At 43.2% G+C, this 12,957-nt stretch overlaps 1 protein-coding gene across 2 annotated transcripts in view; it reads left to right on the top strand.

Moving 5' to 3' along the window:
* Positions 1-12,957, top strand: part of ADAMTS17 (ADAM metallopeptidase with thrombospondin type 1 motif 17) — a 145,800-nt gene that overhangs the window by 119,395 nt on the left and 13,448 nt on the right. The gene's annotated exons all lie outside the window — the stretch shown is intronic.

Below are 12,957 nucleotides of genomic sequence, written 5' to 3'. Positions count from 1 at the left end.
ATAAATTACCAAAGTAGCAGATGAAAAAACAAGCCAAAACAAACAGATAAGATAAATGACCCCCTTAGATTCTAAAAATGAAAAGCAGAAGTAAATAATACTGGTCTGTCTTCTTGGATTGGCAGGACCATTGGCTATAGTCCTAAGCAGCTCTGGATTTACTAAGCTATCAGCTGGTTTGAATTCCAATCCCAAAATGGATATTTGTATTGAAATTGTTCTAGAATTCTTATAATGAGCAGTGTATAGCATGCAGGTCCCTGCGGTTTCTTTACAGATCTGTAGATGATCGGGGATGTGATTTTTGTGAGATGTGAATGTTTTTAGCCTGTGCCTTGCCATAGTTTGTATCATCCCCCATCTAATGGCATCTAGTATATAAATAACTGTGGCTTCAGGTGTACAAAAGAAATGGTGCGGGAAGCTGCTGCTACATTTCTCAGTGTGCTGAACCTGTCCCTAATTTTACTGATCCGTAATCCTTTTTACTGGGCCAGTTCTGGCTTTGATGTGTTTTCATTAGCAGGTGTTAAAGTCTGCCGAGCAAGCGCTGTTATAAAGATCTTTTCTCTTTCCCAGGCCCCTCTCACCTTTTGCTGTCTCTATTTCTGCCTCTTAACTAGAAGTACATAGCTGTGTGAAAGTGCTGAAATTCTTGGAGACTTGGCAGCTCGGCATTACTTGACATACCGCATTCCCACGCTGACTGACCACATTCACACTTGCAGTGCTGTTCCTGGGATCTCTGTCAGCAGCGTGGTTTCTTTTTTAAACCTATTGATAACATCTCAGTTTCCAGTGGCATTTCCATCCCCAGGTACTAGATGTGCTGAGTGTGCGGGTGCAGGATCCAGAAGCTGCCTGGGCTCCACACTCTGGATCTCACCCTTCCACCCACTCTACTACCCACTTCTCATTTTGCTGTTAGAATATTAGCTGCTACTGTAGGTTGTTAATGGAATGGGACCAATCCTCAATAATTTTTGCCTACTGATTGGAAAGATGGTTCTCTCACTTTAAACTTGCTGCTTCACAAGGCGCTGACCTATAAAACAAATCATTAAAGGGGTTTTCTGGCTAATAAAATGACCTAAAACTCTTAAACAGGGCCATATTTAGTGTTGATGCTTACGCCTTCTATTGTTGCCATCAACCAAACACCTCTGCCCACAACTCCCAGCATTTTTCTAGAAGAGAGCAGCACTGGGCCCAGCAGGAGGGGAGTTTAATATTTTTGCTTTTGCAGACTTTGAAGTTTTGATTTTAATAAAATATTTGTAAAAAAAATGTATCCTGTTTTCCATCACCAACAGGGCTGGGTACTATCTAGTCTCTAGTTCAATAACTAGGGTGAAATGCAAGTTAAAAAAAACAGTGTTTTAAATATTTTATACCCTGTTAGGCTGCATTCACACGCGGTATGCCCACCTTTCGGGCATACCGTCGTGTGCTGGAGAGGAGGAGGAGGTGGCCCCTCCTCCCTCCATAGGAAATAGCGGCGCACGGCCGCACACCAGGGAAAAGATAGAGCATGTTCTATCTTTTCCTGGTGTGCGTTGTGGAACGGTGCCACACCTGTGTGGCACTATACCGCCGCCGTGCCGCCATTGCCATCTATGGAGACGTATATGCAGCCACAGATTTGCGGCCGCATGTACGTCCCCGCAGACGGCAGTGTGAATGAACCCTAAAACTGTTTAAATTTAAATGACGTATAAAAAATATACTTTTTATTCCTTCACACACAACACTGCTACATCCATCCTTCTACCCACAAACGCAGCTCTACTCCATCCATTGACACACACATCTTTACTACATCCATTGACACACACAGCTGTGTAATATCCTTTCACAAACGCAGCACATACAACTCTGCTAAATATATCCATTCACATAGACCACTCTGAAATATCTATCCATTTACACACAGCTCTGCTACACCCCTCCATTCCCATATACAGCTCTACAACATACATCCATTCACTCCCACACACACCTGCTATACATAACTAGTCCCAGCAACAGTATAAAGAAAATCTTTTGTCCCATTCTCTGACTCCAGCATGACCGGCAACATGAAAAGGACCTGACAAAGCATTTGATCAGTCATTTGCTTCTGAAATTAATAAGGTCCTTGAGCTCCTTCATGCTGCCAGTAATAGTTGGGTCTGCAGGGAGAGGAAGAGAGGCGAGTAGTCTATGGAGCAGCCAACATTTTTTTTTATAGAAATAAACTCGCCGCTGTCCACCTTCCTCCCTTATCTGCCGTCCCCAGGGACTGTCCACAGTGTCTAGGGGAAAATATGGCCCTGCCTTTAACATACCAATGTACTTCAACTGAAATATTGTTAGCTTTCAACCAGATAAAAATAAAATAACATGCATGTGCTTGTGGAGGTAATAGACTTCCTTTAAACTAAGCCTGATTTATCATTCCGCATTAGACAATTTGGGGCAGTACACAGGGGTGAACTTAAACCCATAGCTGCCTGAGAATGGTGCCTTCTCTGCCCATCCAGTAGTAATATATTGTGTTATTTTTTTGTAACAGTAACTAATGCTGACATGTATGATAGGTATGTAGAAAAACTATTTTAAGTGGCAGATCCTGATTTGTAGCCCCTGCTGCTGCCCCCACCTTGCTGCAATGGGTGCTGCCCGAGGCAAGAGGCTCAACTCTCCTCATTGTTGGTGCTCCATCGGCATAACAAGACTACCAATGGACCACAGCTGTAATATCTATAATAGCAACTAGATAAATTGTGTTCTGGTTTATGAAATCTAGGATTTGGGTGCATGGCTGTACTGTATGGATGAGCCCCAATTCATATTTCTGTAACATTTGGCTCCATGATTTTTCCTCTATGAAAAAGTGCAGTGGAAAACTCACCGAACAGCAGTGAGGTGTGAGCTTGGCCTGAGAACACCTTTTCATTTTGTACTTCCATTGCAAGAATATGTTTGAAAGTGTTGCTCCAGGTTGATCAAGGCTATAGGTTTCGTCCATGTCCACCGTAATTGTGAGCTCTTGCTGAGAGTGGCTCATGTCTGATATAAAAATATACTAAATGTGTTCATGTGTAGAAAGAGGTGATTGATTTAGAGGAAGCCCTGGCTGTTTAGACAGAGGGTATGTGAAGTTCAGTCTTGTAAGTTTCTCTCTGTAGAAAGGATCTTTTCTGTTTCTTCGTGTAGTGGAAATAAAAACTGAAACTCAATATGCCAGATCCCTCTCAGGGCCGTTGTGTGAATGCCGAGCTTTGTGTGTGAGCCTTAAGCACACGTCCGGGGGATGTTAAACAACCTGAAATCCCTGAGAGTGTGTGCTTCCAGGGACGCCGAGGATATGGCATGGAGCTGCCCACACTTGTCCTGGCTGAAAGGTTTATCTGGTCGCTTAGTAGAGATTACTACATTGGCCTTGATTCAAAAGAGTGACCTATGGTTATACAGTGCAACAGGATTTATCTAATACTCCTCTAAAGAGAACTTACCAATTACAACCGGTATGGCTGCCGGCGTTGACTACGGAAAGTCACAAACACAGGACCAAGATCTGAGAAGAATAGACAAACACTTCACGTAACACTTAAAAAAACCCTAACAAAGGCCCCATCTAACCCACAATTCCCAGACTTCTGTACAGCCACACAAATAATGAAGGACATCCTCAAAAACATTATCTCTATACTTGTAATTCTTTCCTTATGTACTGGAGGGAAGATGTTACTGCCTAGAGTAAGTCCCAATGGGAAGTTGTCATGGGAGACCCTACTAATGACTGGGAGGAAATTCTTTGAGGTTCTTACTTAAAAATATCTCCATGATATTCTGAATATACTACTTATTAATTGTACACTAGGCTTAGCTGTCCATACCCCTTAAAGGGAACCTGTCACTTGGAGATCCATTTTTAGTACTCCCCCAGTCCCCACAGTACATAGTACATACACTGCCAAAGAGGTTTTCTATAAAAAAAAAAAAAATAGGTTTTACAGAAAAAAAAGATATGTTATATAGCACCTTTCAATGGCATGTGCTCCATGACTAGGCACTTGTCACCTGGGAGTGGCTAAAGAGGAGCAGTTACACCCCCCCCCACCCTTGGAAAACGGCTCCTCCATGTGTTCTTTTTAAATATATGATGGGCGTTATTCATATATTTGAAAAGGACACATTGGGGGGGGGGGGGGGGACTTCTCCTCTATAGTCACAGAGCACATGGCATTGAAAGGTACATTATGACACATCTTTTTTTCAGGGAAACCTATTTTTTATACAAAAACTCTTTGGCAGTGTATGTACTATGCTCTGTGGGAACTGGGGGAGTGCTAAAAATGGGTCTCCTGGTGACAGGTTCCCTTTAAAGGTAGCCCTGTGTCCTTGCCTGAGCTGAAATTGGACCTGCTCTAAAATTTGCCGCTAGGCCACTTGGCATATTCATGACTCGGTGAGACCGGGTGCATATGCACAACACCAATGCAAGGGTTAATTCAGGTGTTGCGAAACTAAATCCCTCTTCATGCCATAGAGCTTCTCAGTGAGCCTGACCAACTCACTGATGGTGTCAAGTCCTGGATAATGGTAATGATAATTCTCTGCCTATGAAGGAATACTGATATTGTTTTGACCAATGAGATGTGCTATAACAATTGTAATACGAAGGGAGACTCCCCAGGGTTATATAAACCTTGGGTATGGAAGGTTCTGGGTCTCTTTACCAGGGAGAAGCTTGCTCTCGGGTCTCTATTCTTCCCAGGACAGGACAAGAAGCACAGGTGTCTGTGGCATGCTGCCCTGAGCACCCCAGGCCCCGAGCAGATCTACATCCTTAGCAGTCTGCTCTACCTTGCTGCTGAAGCAGCCAACTATCTGCCCCGCCTGAAATTCCCTTACCAGGCTGTGAGAACCTTTCTGAGGAATCAAATTCAACCAGCTATCTCTATCCAGTTGCTGAAGTTGTGTCCGTTGCCAGTTCCAAAATAAAGAACTATAAGTTATATGCCGGCTATCTACCATGAATGGAGCCCCCCCAACACCAGGGTTCCCTAACTAAACATTGGGGCTGCCCCAGGGAGAAACCTATGTTTTCAGCCTCTCCCTCTATTTTCTTGCACACACCACCTGCTGGAGAACTGCCAGGCCTCAGCCTGTGAGCCCTCTCCATACACCCGCAGCCGATGTGTGACATTGATACGTCACATGTCAGTAAGGGGTTAATAACAACAAGGTGAAACAAAACCTTAAGAACAAAGCTTAAAGGGAACCTACCACCACGATTCTACCTATAAAGGTAGATCGGGTAGTAGGTGGATGTAAGCTCTTTTTATAGCTAATCCTCACGTCCCCGCTAACTTTTGGTACACTTTATTGAACTAATATGTAAACTTCGTTCTGCGGCTACTGGGGTGTGGAGTAGCCGGGCACGAGGCTACACAGCGCGGCTACTCCACGCCCCAGTAGCCACGTTACTCCTCCTACCCTGTTGCGTGCGTCGCGCAGCTCCTCGTAGCTGCGCGCCCTCGTCCGTCATGATGGCGTTCTGCGCATGCGCAGTAGCCGGCTTGTCGGACAAGGGCGCGCAGCTACGTCCCTTACATCCACCTACCACCCGATCTACCTTTTATAGGTAGAATCGTGGTGGTAGGTTCCCTTTAACCTAATACTGTATTTAAGGGGTATTCCCAAGGAAACAAGATTAAATATACTGAGGATAACAAAATTACACATTCTCTAATTCACTGTTATATCTGTGAATCCTGTATTTTTGTCTCTGACCTGTCTCTATTAGTCCCAATGTCTACAATTTTGGTTGTCCCTGGATGTAAATATTCTGATTATGGCCGGATTCTTCTCATGAATAGCTTCTCTTCTCTGCACACTGCAGTGCTCTCTGCCTCCTGCCCCTCCCCTCCTGCATTACTGACCAACTCAGACACAGGCAGTTCCTGCCAGCAAGCAGCAGCCTGCATAGACCTACTCTACAAGCTACAGACAGATAAGGTCTTTATAGCTGAGTTGACTGTTTTTTTTATTGATTAGGTGAGTCAGCAGAGCTGAGAGTGTCATTGGGGCACATTTACTTACCCGTCCCCAATCCGGAGTGTCCAACGAGAATGAACTCTCCCACGATTCACGTAGATTGTGCGTCCAATATCCTGCATGTGTCGCTTCCCGCTCGAGTCCGCCTTCTTCCTGCTGTATGTAAGTGCATGGCTTGCAACACAATTTTACTGTTAAATCCTGCGCTCTGTCCAAATCAGTTGGATCGTCCGACGGCAGCCCCCCAATTACTGTCGCATGAAAGCCGGTGCCAATGCACCAAAATCCGATCGCATGCGACACAATCCCCTTCTAAATCCCTGTCCCAGCGGCGCAGTCCCCGAAAATGCCGGAAACCCCAACGGAAATGCAGCCGTTGGACCCTTAGTAAATAAGCCCCATTGTGTTTTATATCCATCTTATGAATGTAATCATCTCTGATCTGTCTCATCTCTCTTTTTCTATGTGTCAAATACTAGTAGAAAGTTCAGAAGCTAAATAAAAGTGTAGATAAACCCTGTACTATGACAACCTAAGCACATTGTCAGCACACAGCATCTCCTAGCACAGAGGGATCATGAAGTGTTGGCTTAGAGGGTCCCACACTGTTTAATTTTAAAGTAAGGGGGTTAAAAATGATCTTTATTGTGTAAACATCACTGGGGTATTAAAATTTGAGAACTTTCTTTCATGGGCAAACCCCTTTAATCTTGCACAAAACTTTATTCGAAGCAATGAACTACATGAATGATTATTTTAGAAAGTTTTTAGTAAATTTTTGGACACATTTGGAAATCCTTTTGATTCTGGCATACAATAAATGTTGCAGACTAGATACAATTACAATCTGGACAAGCTGAGTTTTAGCGTCTGCCATTGGCTCCATGCACATTACACACATGGCTAAATCAGCAGATTTCATATATCTTCGATCATTGGGGCTCATTTAGTAAGGGTCGGGCACGCACTTTTGTCGTACTGTGTACTGTTTTCGGGGGTAAACAGCTAGCACAGGTATTTAAGAAGTGTGTGCCCTGGGATTTTGGCACACACAACCATTTTTGTGGCGCAGCTGTGCCGGCTTCCATGCGACACAAATCCAACTGATTCGGACTGAGTGCAGGATTTAACTTTTCAGATTGTGTCACAATTTGAGCGGACATGAGCGGGGAAGTAACACATTCATGATATCGGGCGCACAATCTTAGTAAATCGGACTATGCACTTTATGTGAACTCCGGTGACCTGGTAAGTAAATGTTTCCCACTGTGTATATGTGGCTCAAGTTCACTTTGTTTACAAAACGTGCAAGATTAATAAATCTTGGCCATTGTTTCATGTGCAAGCAACAATTTGAGATTTGCTGTGAATCATTCTAAAAAGTTAATCTCCCATCACAGAATTCATTATTTTGAGTGTTCCCATCACAGAGGAACCTACCAGGGTTTACCTATGTGCAATACATTGCCAGATTTAATATATGCAGTGCAACATCTTGTAAGAACATTAATCTATTCTATATGATATAGATCCAATATGGCATCCTGGCTCCACTGTCTAACAGACCATTTCACTATTCCTGCAGTCAGTACACTATGCTGAGATGCATACATTTGGGACAACAATATGTGCCTGATAATAAAAGTGTTATATCCTGTAACTTGGAATTCGAACAAGATAAGTAACACAATGGGGCAAATTTACTTACCGGGTCCCTGCACGATCCCTGATCCGGACTGTCCGACGAGGATGAATCCTGCATGTGTTGCTCCCCGCTCAGGTCTGTCGGAGTTCACCTTCTTCTTCCAGGTGTATGTAAGTGCTTGGCTTGCGACACAATTATGAAGTTAAAACCCGTGGTTTGTCCAAATCCGCCGGTTTGTCTGACGCCCCCCCCCCCCCCCCCCCATTTGTGTTGCATGAAAGCCGGCGCGATTGCACCAAAACCCCTTTCAAATACCTGTTCCAGCGGCACAAAACGGAAATCGCCGGGATGTCGTCGAAAGTGCGGTCCGTGGGGCCCTTAGTAAATGAGCCCTAATGTATTTGCAAAAGTAGAAAATCTTTCAGACTAATTTAATCTGAAACATTAAAATGATGAAATGAGAACTTCTACCTTCATTTTACTTGGACTCATTTGCATTGAATAGGAGCAAATTGTCCATACAACTAATGTCTGTTTAATCTGCTATCAGGCCTGAGGCTGGCCAATCCCAGGAGATTGGGCGTAGAACAATTATATATATCATTTCAGATCTTGATAAAGCATGCCCATCCTCTTCCCATCTTCTTCATAGAAAGGGAATTATATAATCACTTACAGACTCTTATTGCTCTTCAATTTGGATCTAACTATCCCATGTATAGAAGTGTTTCATCTCATTATTGACATCTGTGGAGAACACATTACTTTGACATTTGGGATCGCCTGATTGTTGACAATTTAGTTGTAATTTTGTGAGAACAACATCTTTGACACAGTGGGGCAGATTTACTTACCCGGTGCATTCGCGATCCAGCGGTGCATTCTCTGCGGAGGATTCGGGTTTTCACTAAGGTAGTTCCTCCGACGTCCACCAGGTGTCGCTGCTGCGCTGAAGTTCATCGGAATGCACTAGAGTACTCCTTGCACATAACGACTGTCCGGCTGCACAGACGCCTATCTCACCTGGCATGCTCTATCTTTTTCCGATTGCACATCACTATGGAGAGGGGAGGGGTGAGCGCTGCTCTCCAGCCAAACCTATGCTACACCAGGGTCCCGGCCCTGGCATAGCATATACACTGCTCATGTACAGTTCATTCCTTCTCTAGAAATCAATAAGCAAGTAGTTTCCCCTTCTCCTTAAAGGTATTCTCATCTCACCAAGTTTGGTTTTAATCAATCCCTAACAGAAAATAAAATATTTCTTCAAATTATTGTTTTTTTAAAAAAAAAAAAAAAACCTACATGCCCATAACTGACATAAGATACGGCCAGGAATGAGGCTCCCTGGCCTCCAAACCTGCCATGAAAATGTGAACGCGCTTAGTTCATATGTGCCGGCTACCTCGCTCACAAGAACAGGACGTCTTCCAAGGCATGCGCAGTAGCATGCTGGCATTGCTAAGTTCTCTTCATATAAAAGCAGCAGTGAAGCTACTGCGCATGCCCCACAGCCATCCTGCTTAAGCGAGCGAGGTGGCCGGCTTATGTGAACTGTGCATGCGCTATCTATGCACGTTCACATTTTCCTGGCAGGTTCGGAGGCTGGAAAGCCTCTTTCCAGGTGCATGCGCGGCCACCGCTGCTGACGAGCGGCGGTGGCAGTATATATTATATCAACACAGAGCTGTTGCCAGGGGCATGTAAGCCCTATTTACAGTTTATTATGGCCATGTAGGTAGGTTTTGTGAAAAAAAAACAAAAACAATAAATTGAAGAAATATTTTTGTTTAGGGATTGATTAAATTGAAATAGTGGTGGCAATACCCCTTTAATGCAGCAGTTAGTAAAACAGAAACCCCCTTTCCCAGTACATTTTATTATATTCTACAATTACATTATATTTATACAATTAATCAGCACAGTAATAATAATAATAATTCTTTATATAGCGCACACAGATTACACAGCGCTGCACAGAGCTTTTCAAATCGTTCCCTGTCCCCAATGGGGCTCACAATCTAAACAACATAACAGTATGTTTTGGAGTGTGGGAGGAAACTGGAGGACCCAGAGGAAACCCATGCAAACAAAGAGAGAACATACAAACTCTTTGCAGATGTTGACCTGGGTGGGATTCGAACCCAGGACCCCAGGATTTTAGTCCTGACAACAGAATTGTAGATTTTGAATGGGTTTTATGATATTTAGGAAAAAAAGATTTCCTGAAGTTTCAAAATAGGCCGAGTCTTTAAGGGGTTAATCTTCTGTAGAAGAATGGCTGTTGTCATTTTTTTATTACATATAAGCTACATAGTTTTGAACCACAAGTATAAGCATATTGTAATCTTTCCTAAAACTGGCACCTGCAGCATTACATCCAGTTCCAGGGGAGCAGCCTGTGCCCATCACACTGTATGTGGCCTCCCCAGATAGGGGCTTTCACAGTTGTGGCTGATCTGTGTTAATCAGCAGAGCAGGGATTTCTCCCTGTTAGTGCTGGCAGCCCAGACAGTCAGACTACCGGGCTGGAAAATGTGCAGGGAGCCTCTCTCGGCAATCACACTGGAATGTTAGTGTTGGACTGCAAGGTTGGACTGGTGCAGCTGTATTATCCTAAAACGTTCCCTGCTACTCTGGAGGGACTGGGTGTGGTGGGACCTGCTACCCAAACCCACATTCACCTGATTATTTTCTGTCTGAGTGAATGCATTAGTTTAACCCCTCAGCTGGGTCTCATTTATTCTGGGTTTGCTATGTTATGTCTGCCTGCTCTCTCTGCTGGTCAGGTGGTTAACTGCAACCATGTAAAAGTTCAAAAACTCAACTTACTTGAGTTAAAGAGATGTTAACATCGTGACGAGACTATAAAAGCAATGAAAGGTATTGTTGCAAAAAGCTGTAGGGTTGAACATCACTCCCTTACTCAGGGCCACCATTGGGGGGGAGCAGTACTTTGACTACAGTCACAGTCCCTGTTAGAAAAGGAGTAACCGGATCCCAGCTTTTTATAGCACACTACATCTCACAGGTTGCCAACGTGTGGCGTAAGAGAAGCGGCACAGGTAACATGTCATAATGTTTTCGCCTGCTCTGGGCCAAATCTACTGATGGCAATTGCGGGGCCTGACCTGGCAGACGGCAGTAAGAAGAGGCAGGGGCACGGAGTTGGCTAGTGTTTGGCAATGTTTCTTGGCTACTGTGGAAGGTCCTGTAAATATTGACACTGTGAGGGCACTGTAACTATGCTGCTGTGGGGGAACTGTGACTTGGCTACTGTGGGGATTGTTGTTGCCATATTGGCTAATGTAGGAACACTGTTACTTTATTGGCTACTGTAATAATGATGTGCATTATTACTATATTGCTACTGTGGATGGGCATTGTTACTAAATTGGCTGCTGTGGGGGCACTGTTACTATATTGGCTCCTGTTGAGCCACCATTGCTATATTGGCTACTGTGGAAACACTATTAATATATTGGCTACTGTGGGGGCACTATTTCTATATTGACTACAGTAGATAGTCTCTATTACTATTTTGGCTATGAGGGGGGCATAGCAGTGATCTCTATGGGGACAGCAAATTGTGGCTGGAAGACGCTAACATGGCCAATCTCTGTTATCTTCTCCTATGAAGGGGAGCTGCATGGAGACAGTCTTATACTGTGCCAGATTTATCGTCCTGGTAAATCTGTTGCAGTATAAGACGTCTCTCTCTGTTTATTTCTATTCCTCTATCTATGTAGTAACCTTGGAGTGGATCATGTATCTATGTAGGAAGCTTGGTTCTGGAGCTCTTTCTATGTAGCAATCTTGGTAACTAGATTTGAAAAAACAAAGACCAAGAATGTACAGGTAATATGCAATACTTCTTTGTTAGCAAATACTTTGACTGGTTCTTAGGACTACACCTTCCCTACCTTCTATACAGGCTTATCGTGATCTATTTATCATGTATACTTAGTTATTTAACTATTGGTGGATTATTTCTGCATATGTTGTCGTTTTAAGTGGATCTGTTTTAATTGATCTAATAAAGTAATAATATTTTATGCTTTATACATTTTGGTTATTGTTTCCTTTTCTTGTGGTGTCATTACCTTACATTAACCAGACCCTGTTATCCGTGAATTCTGACGGAATGTTGTAGATTCTCCCATTTTATTATAAGTTCTAGTCGTCTTCCTGTGTTCTCTTTAGGGGCATCTTTCCAAAGTAAGTTGTCTTGTAAAATAGCTTTATTCTTGGCCTTCTACTCTATAAAATTTTATATGGCAGAGTACAGAAGTGGCACCGGGTAAGTGGCTGGCTTTCACTATACATCTGGGATGGGGGACTGTTCACATGCAGAGACAAGGACGGATTCATTGTCTTGTGCTGTATTATTGTTGGTGTTGTGTCTTTTGGGGTTAATGACTCTTCATTCACTGTATAATGACTCTTCATTGTATGATGAAATAACATATGTGCAAACCTCTGCTTGTGACACAATGCTGATCCTTCCAGCATGGAAAGAGTTATGTGGCATCTGGAAAAATTCACTGGTCTCCAGTGGCAGGTGGACAGAGCCTGTGACGTTTTATGAAAGGCACGGATGAAAAGGAAGTTCTCATATTTTGTGTACTGTGAAGACACCTCACTAACCTACTACTGACAGACTATAAAAGGTGTTTCAAGCTATCAGTCAGCCATTAAGAAGTTATAGGAAATCATTTCCAGCACTGAAAATATCAGAAGTCAAGAGAATGGCTCCAATAGTAATGCTAACCATCAACATTCATTAAAGCAGTTACAGGATATAATCCTGCCTTTCCAACTCCACCCCTAGGGGGAGCTCAGGAGATTTCTGTAAAGTACATTATAAATAACATGTCATAATCTCTCACTTTCATTTATCTCTTTCACTTTCATTTATCTGTATATTTATGCAGTGGATCTATACATCCGTGCATTTGATATATGTTAGGAAAGTAATTAGCATAGACTGTTCAAATTAAAAAAAAAAAATTTAAAAGGGTTTCCAGCTTAAATATTAGGAGGACCTATCCATAGACTAGGTCATCAATATAGGATTGCAGGGGGTCCTAAATGACAGACCTGGCTCCTCTGAAAGAACAGCCCAGTTTTCTGCGTAGTGGACAAAGTAATAATGTATTATTCTTATGGGAGTGCAGCTGAAATTCCCGTCCCGGCCACTACATAGATAAACAACCAGGTCTTCAGAGCTGGAGGAAGCTGGAATTAGGTGATTGATTAGATTGTGA

The sequence above is a fragment of the Engystomops pustulosus genome, chromosome 4 (assembly GCF_040894005.1).
Source record: "Engystomops pustulosus chromosome 4, aEngPut4.maternal, whole genome shotgun sequence".
Classification (NCBI taxonomy): Eukaryota; Metazoa; Chordata; class Amphibia; order Anura; family Leptodactylidae; genus Engystomops; species Engystomops pustulosus.
The sequence above is the reverse complement of the archived record's forward strand: the minus strand, read 5'-3'. Positions and strand labels throughout refer to the sequence as shown.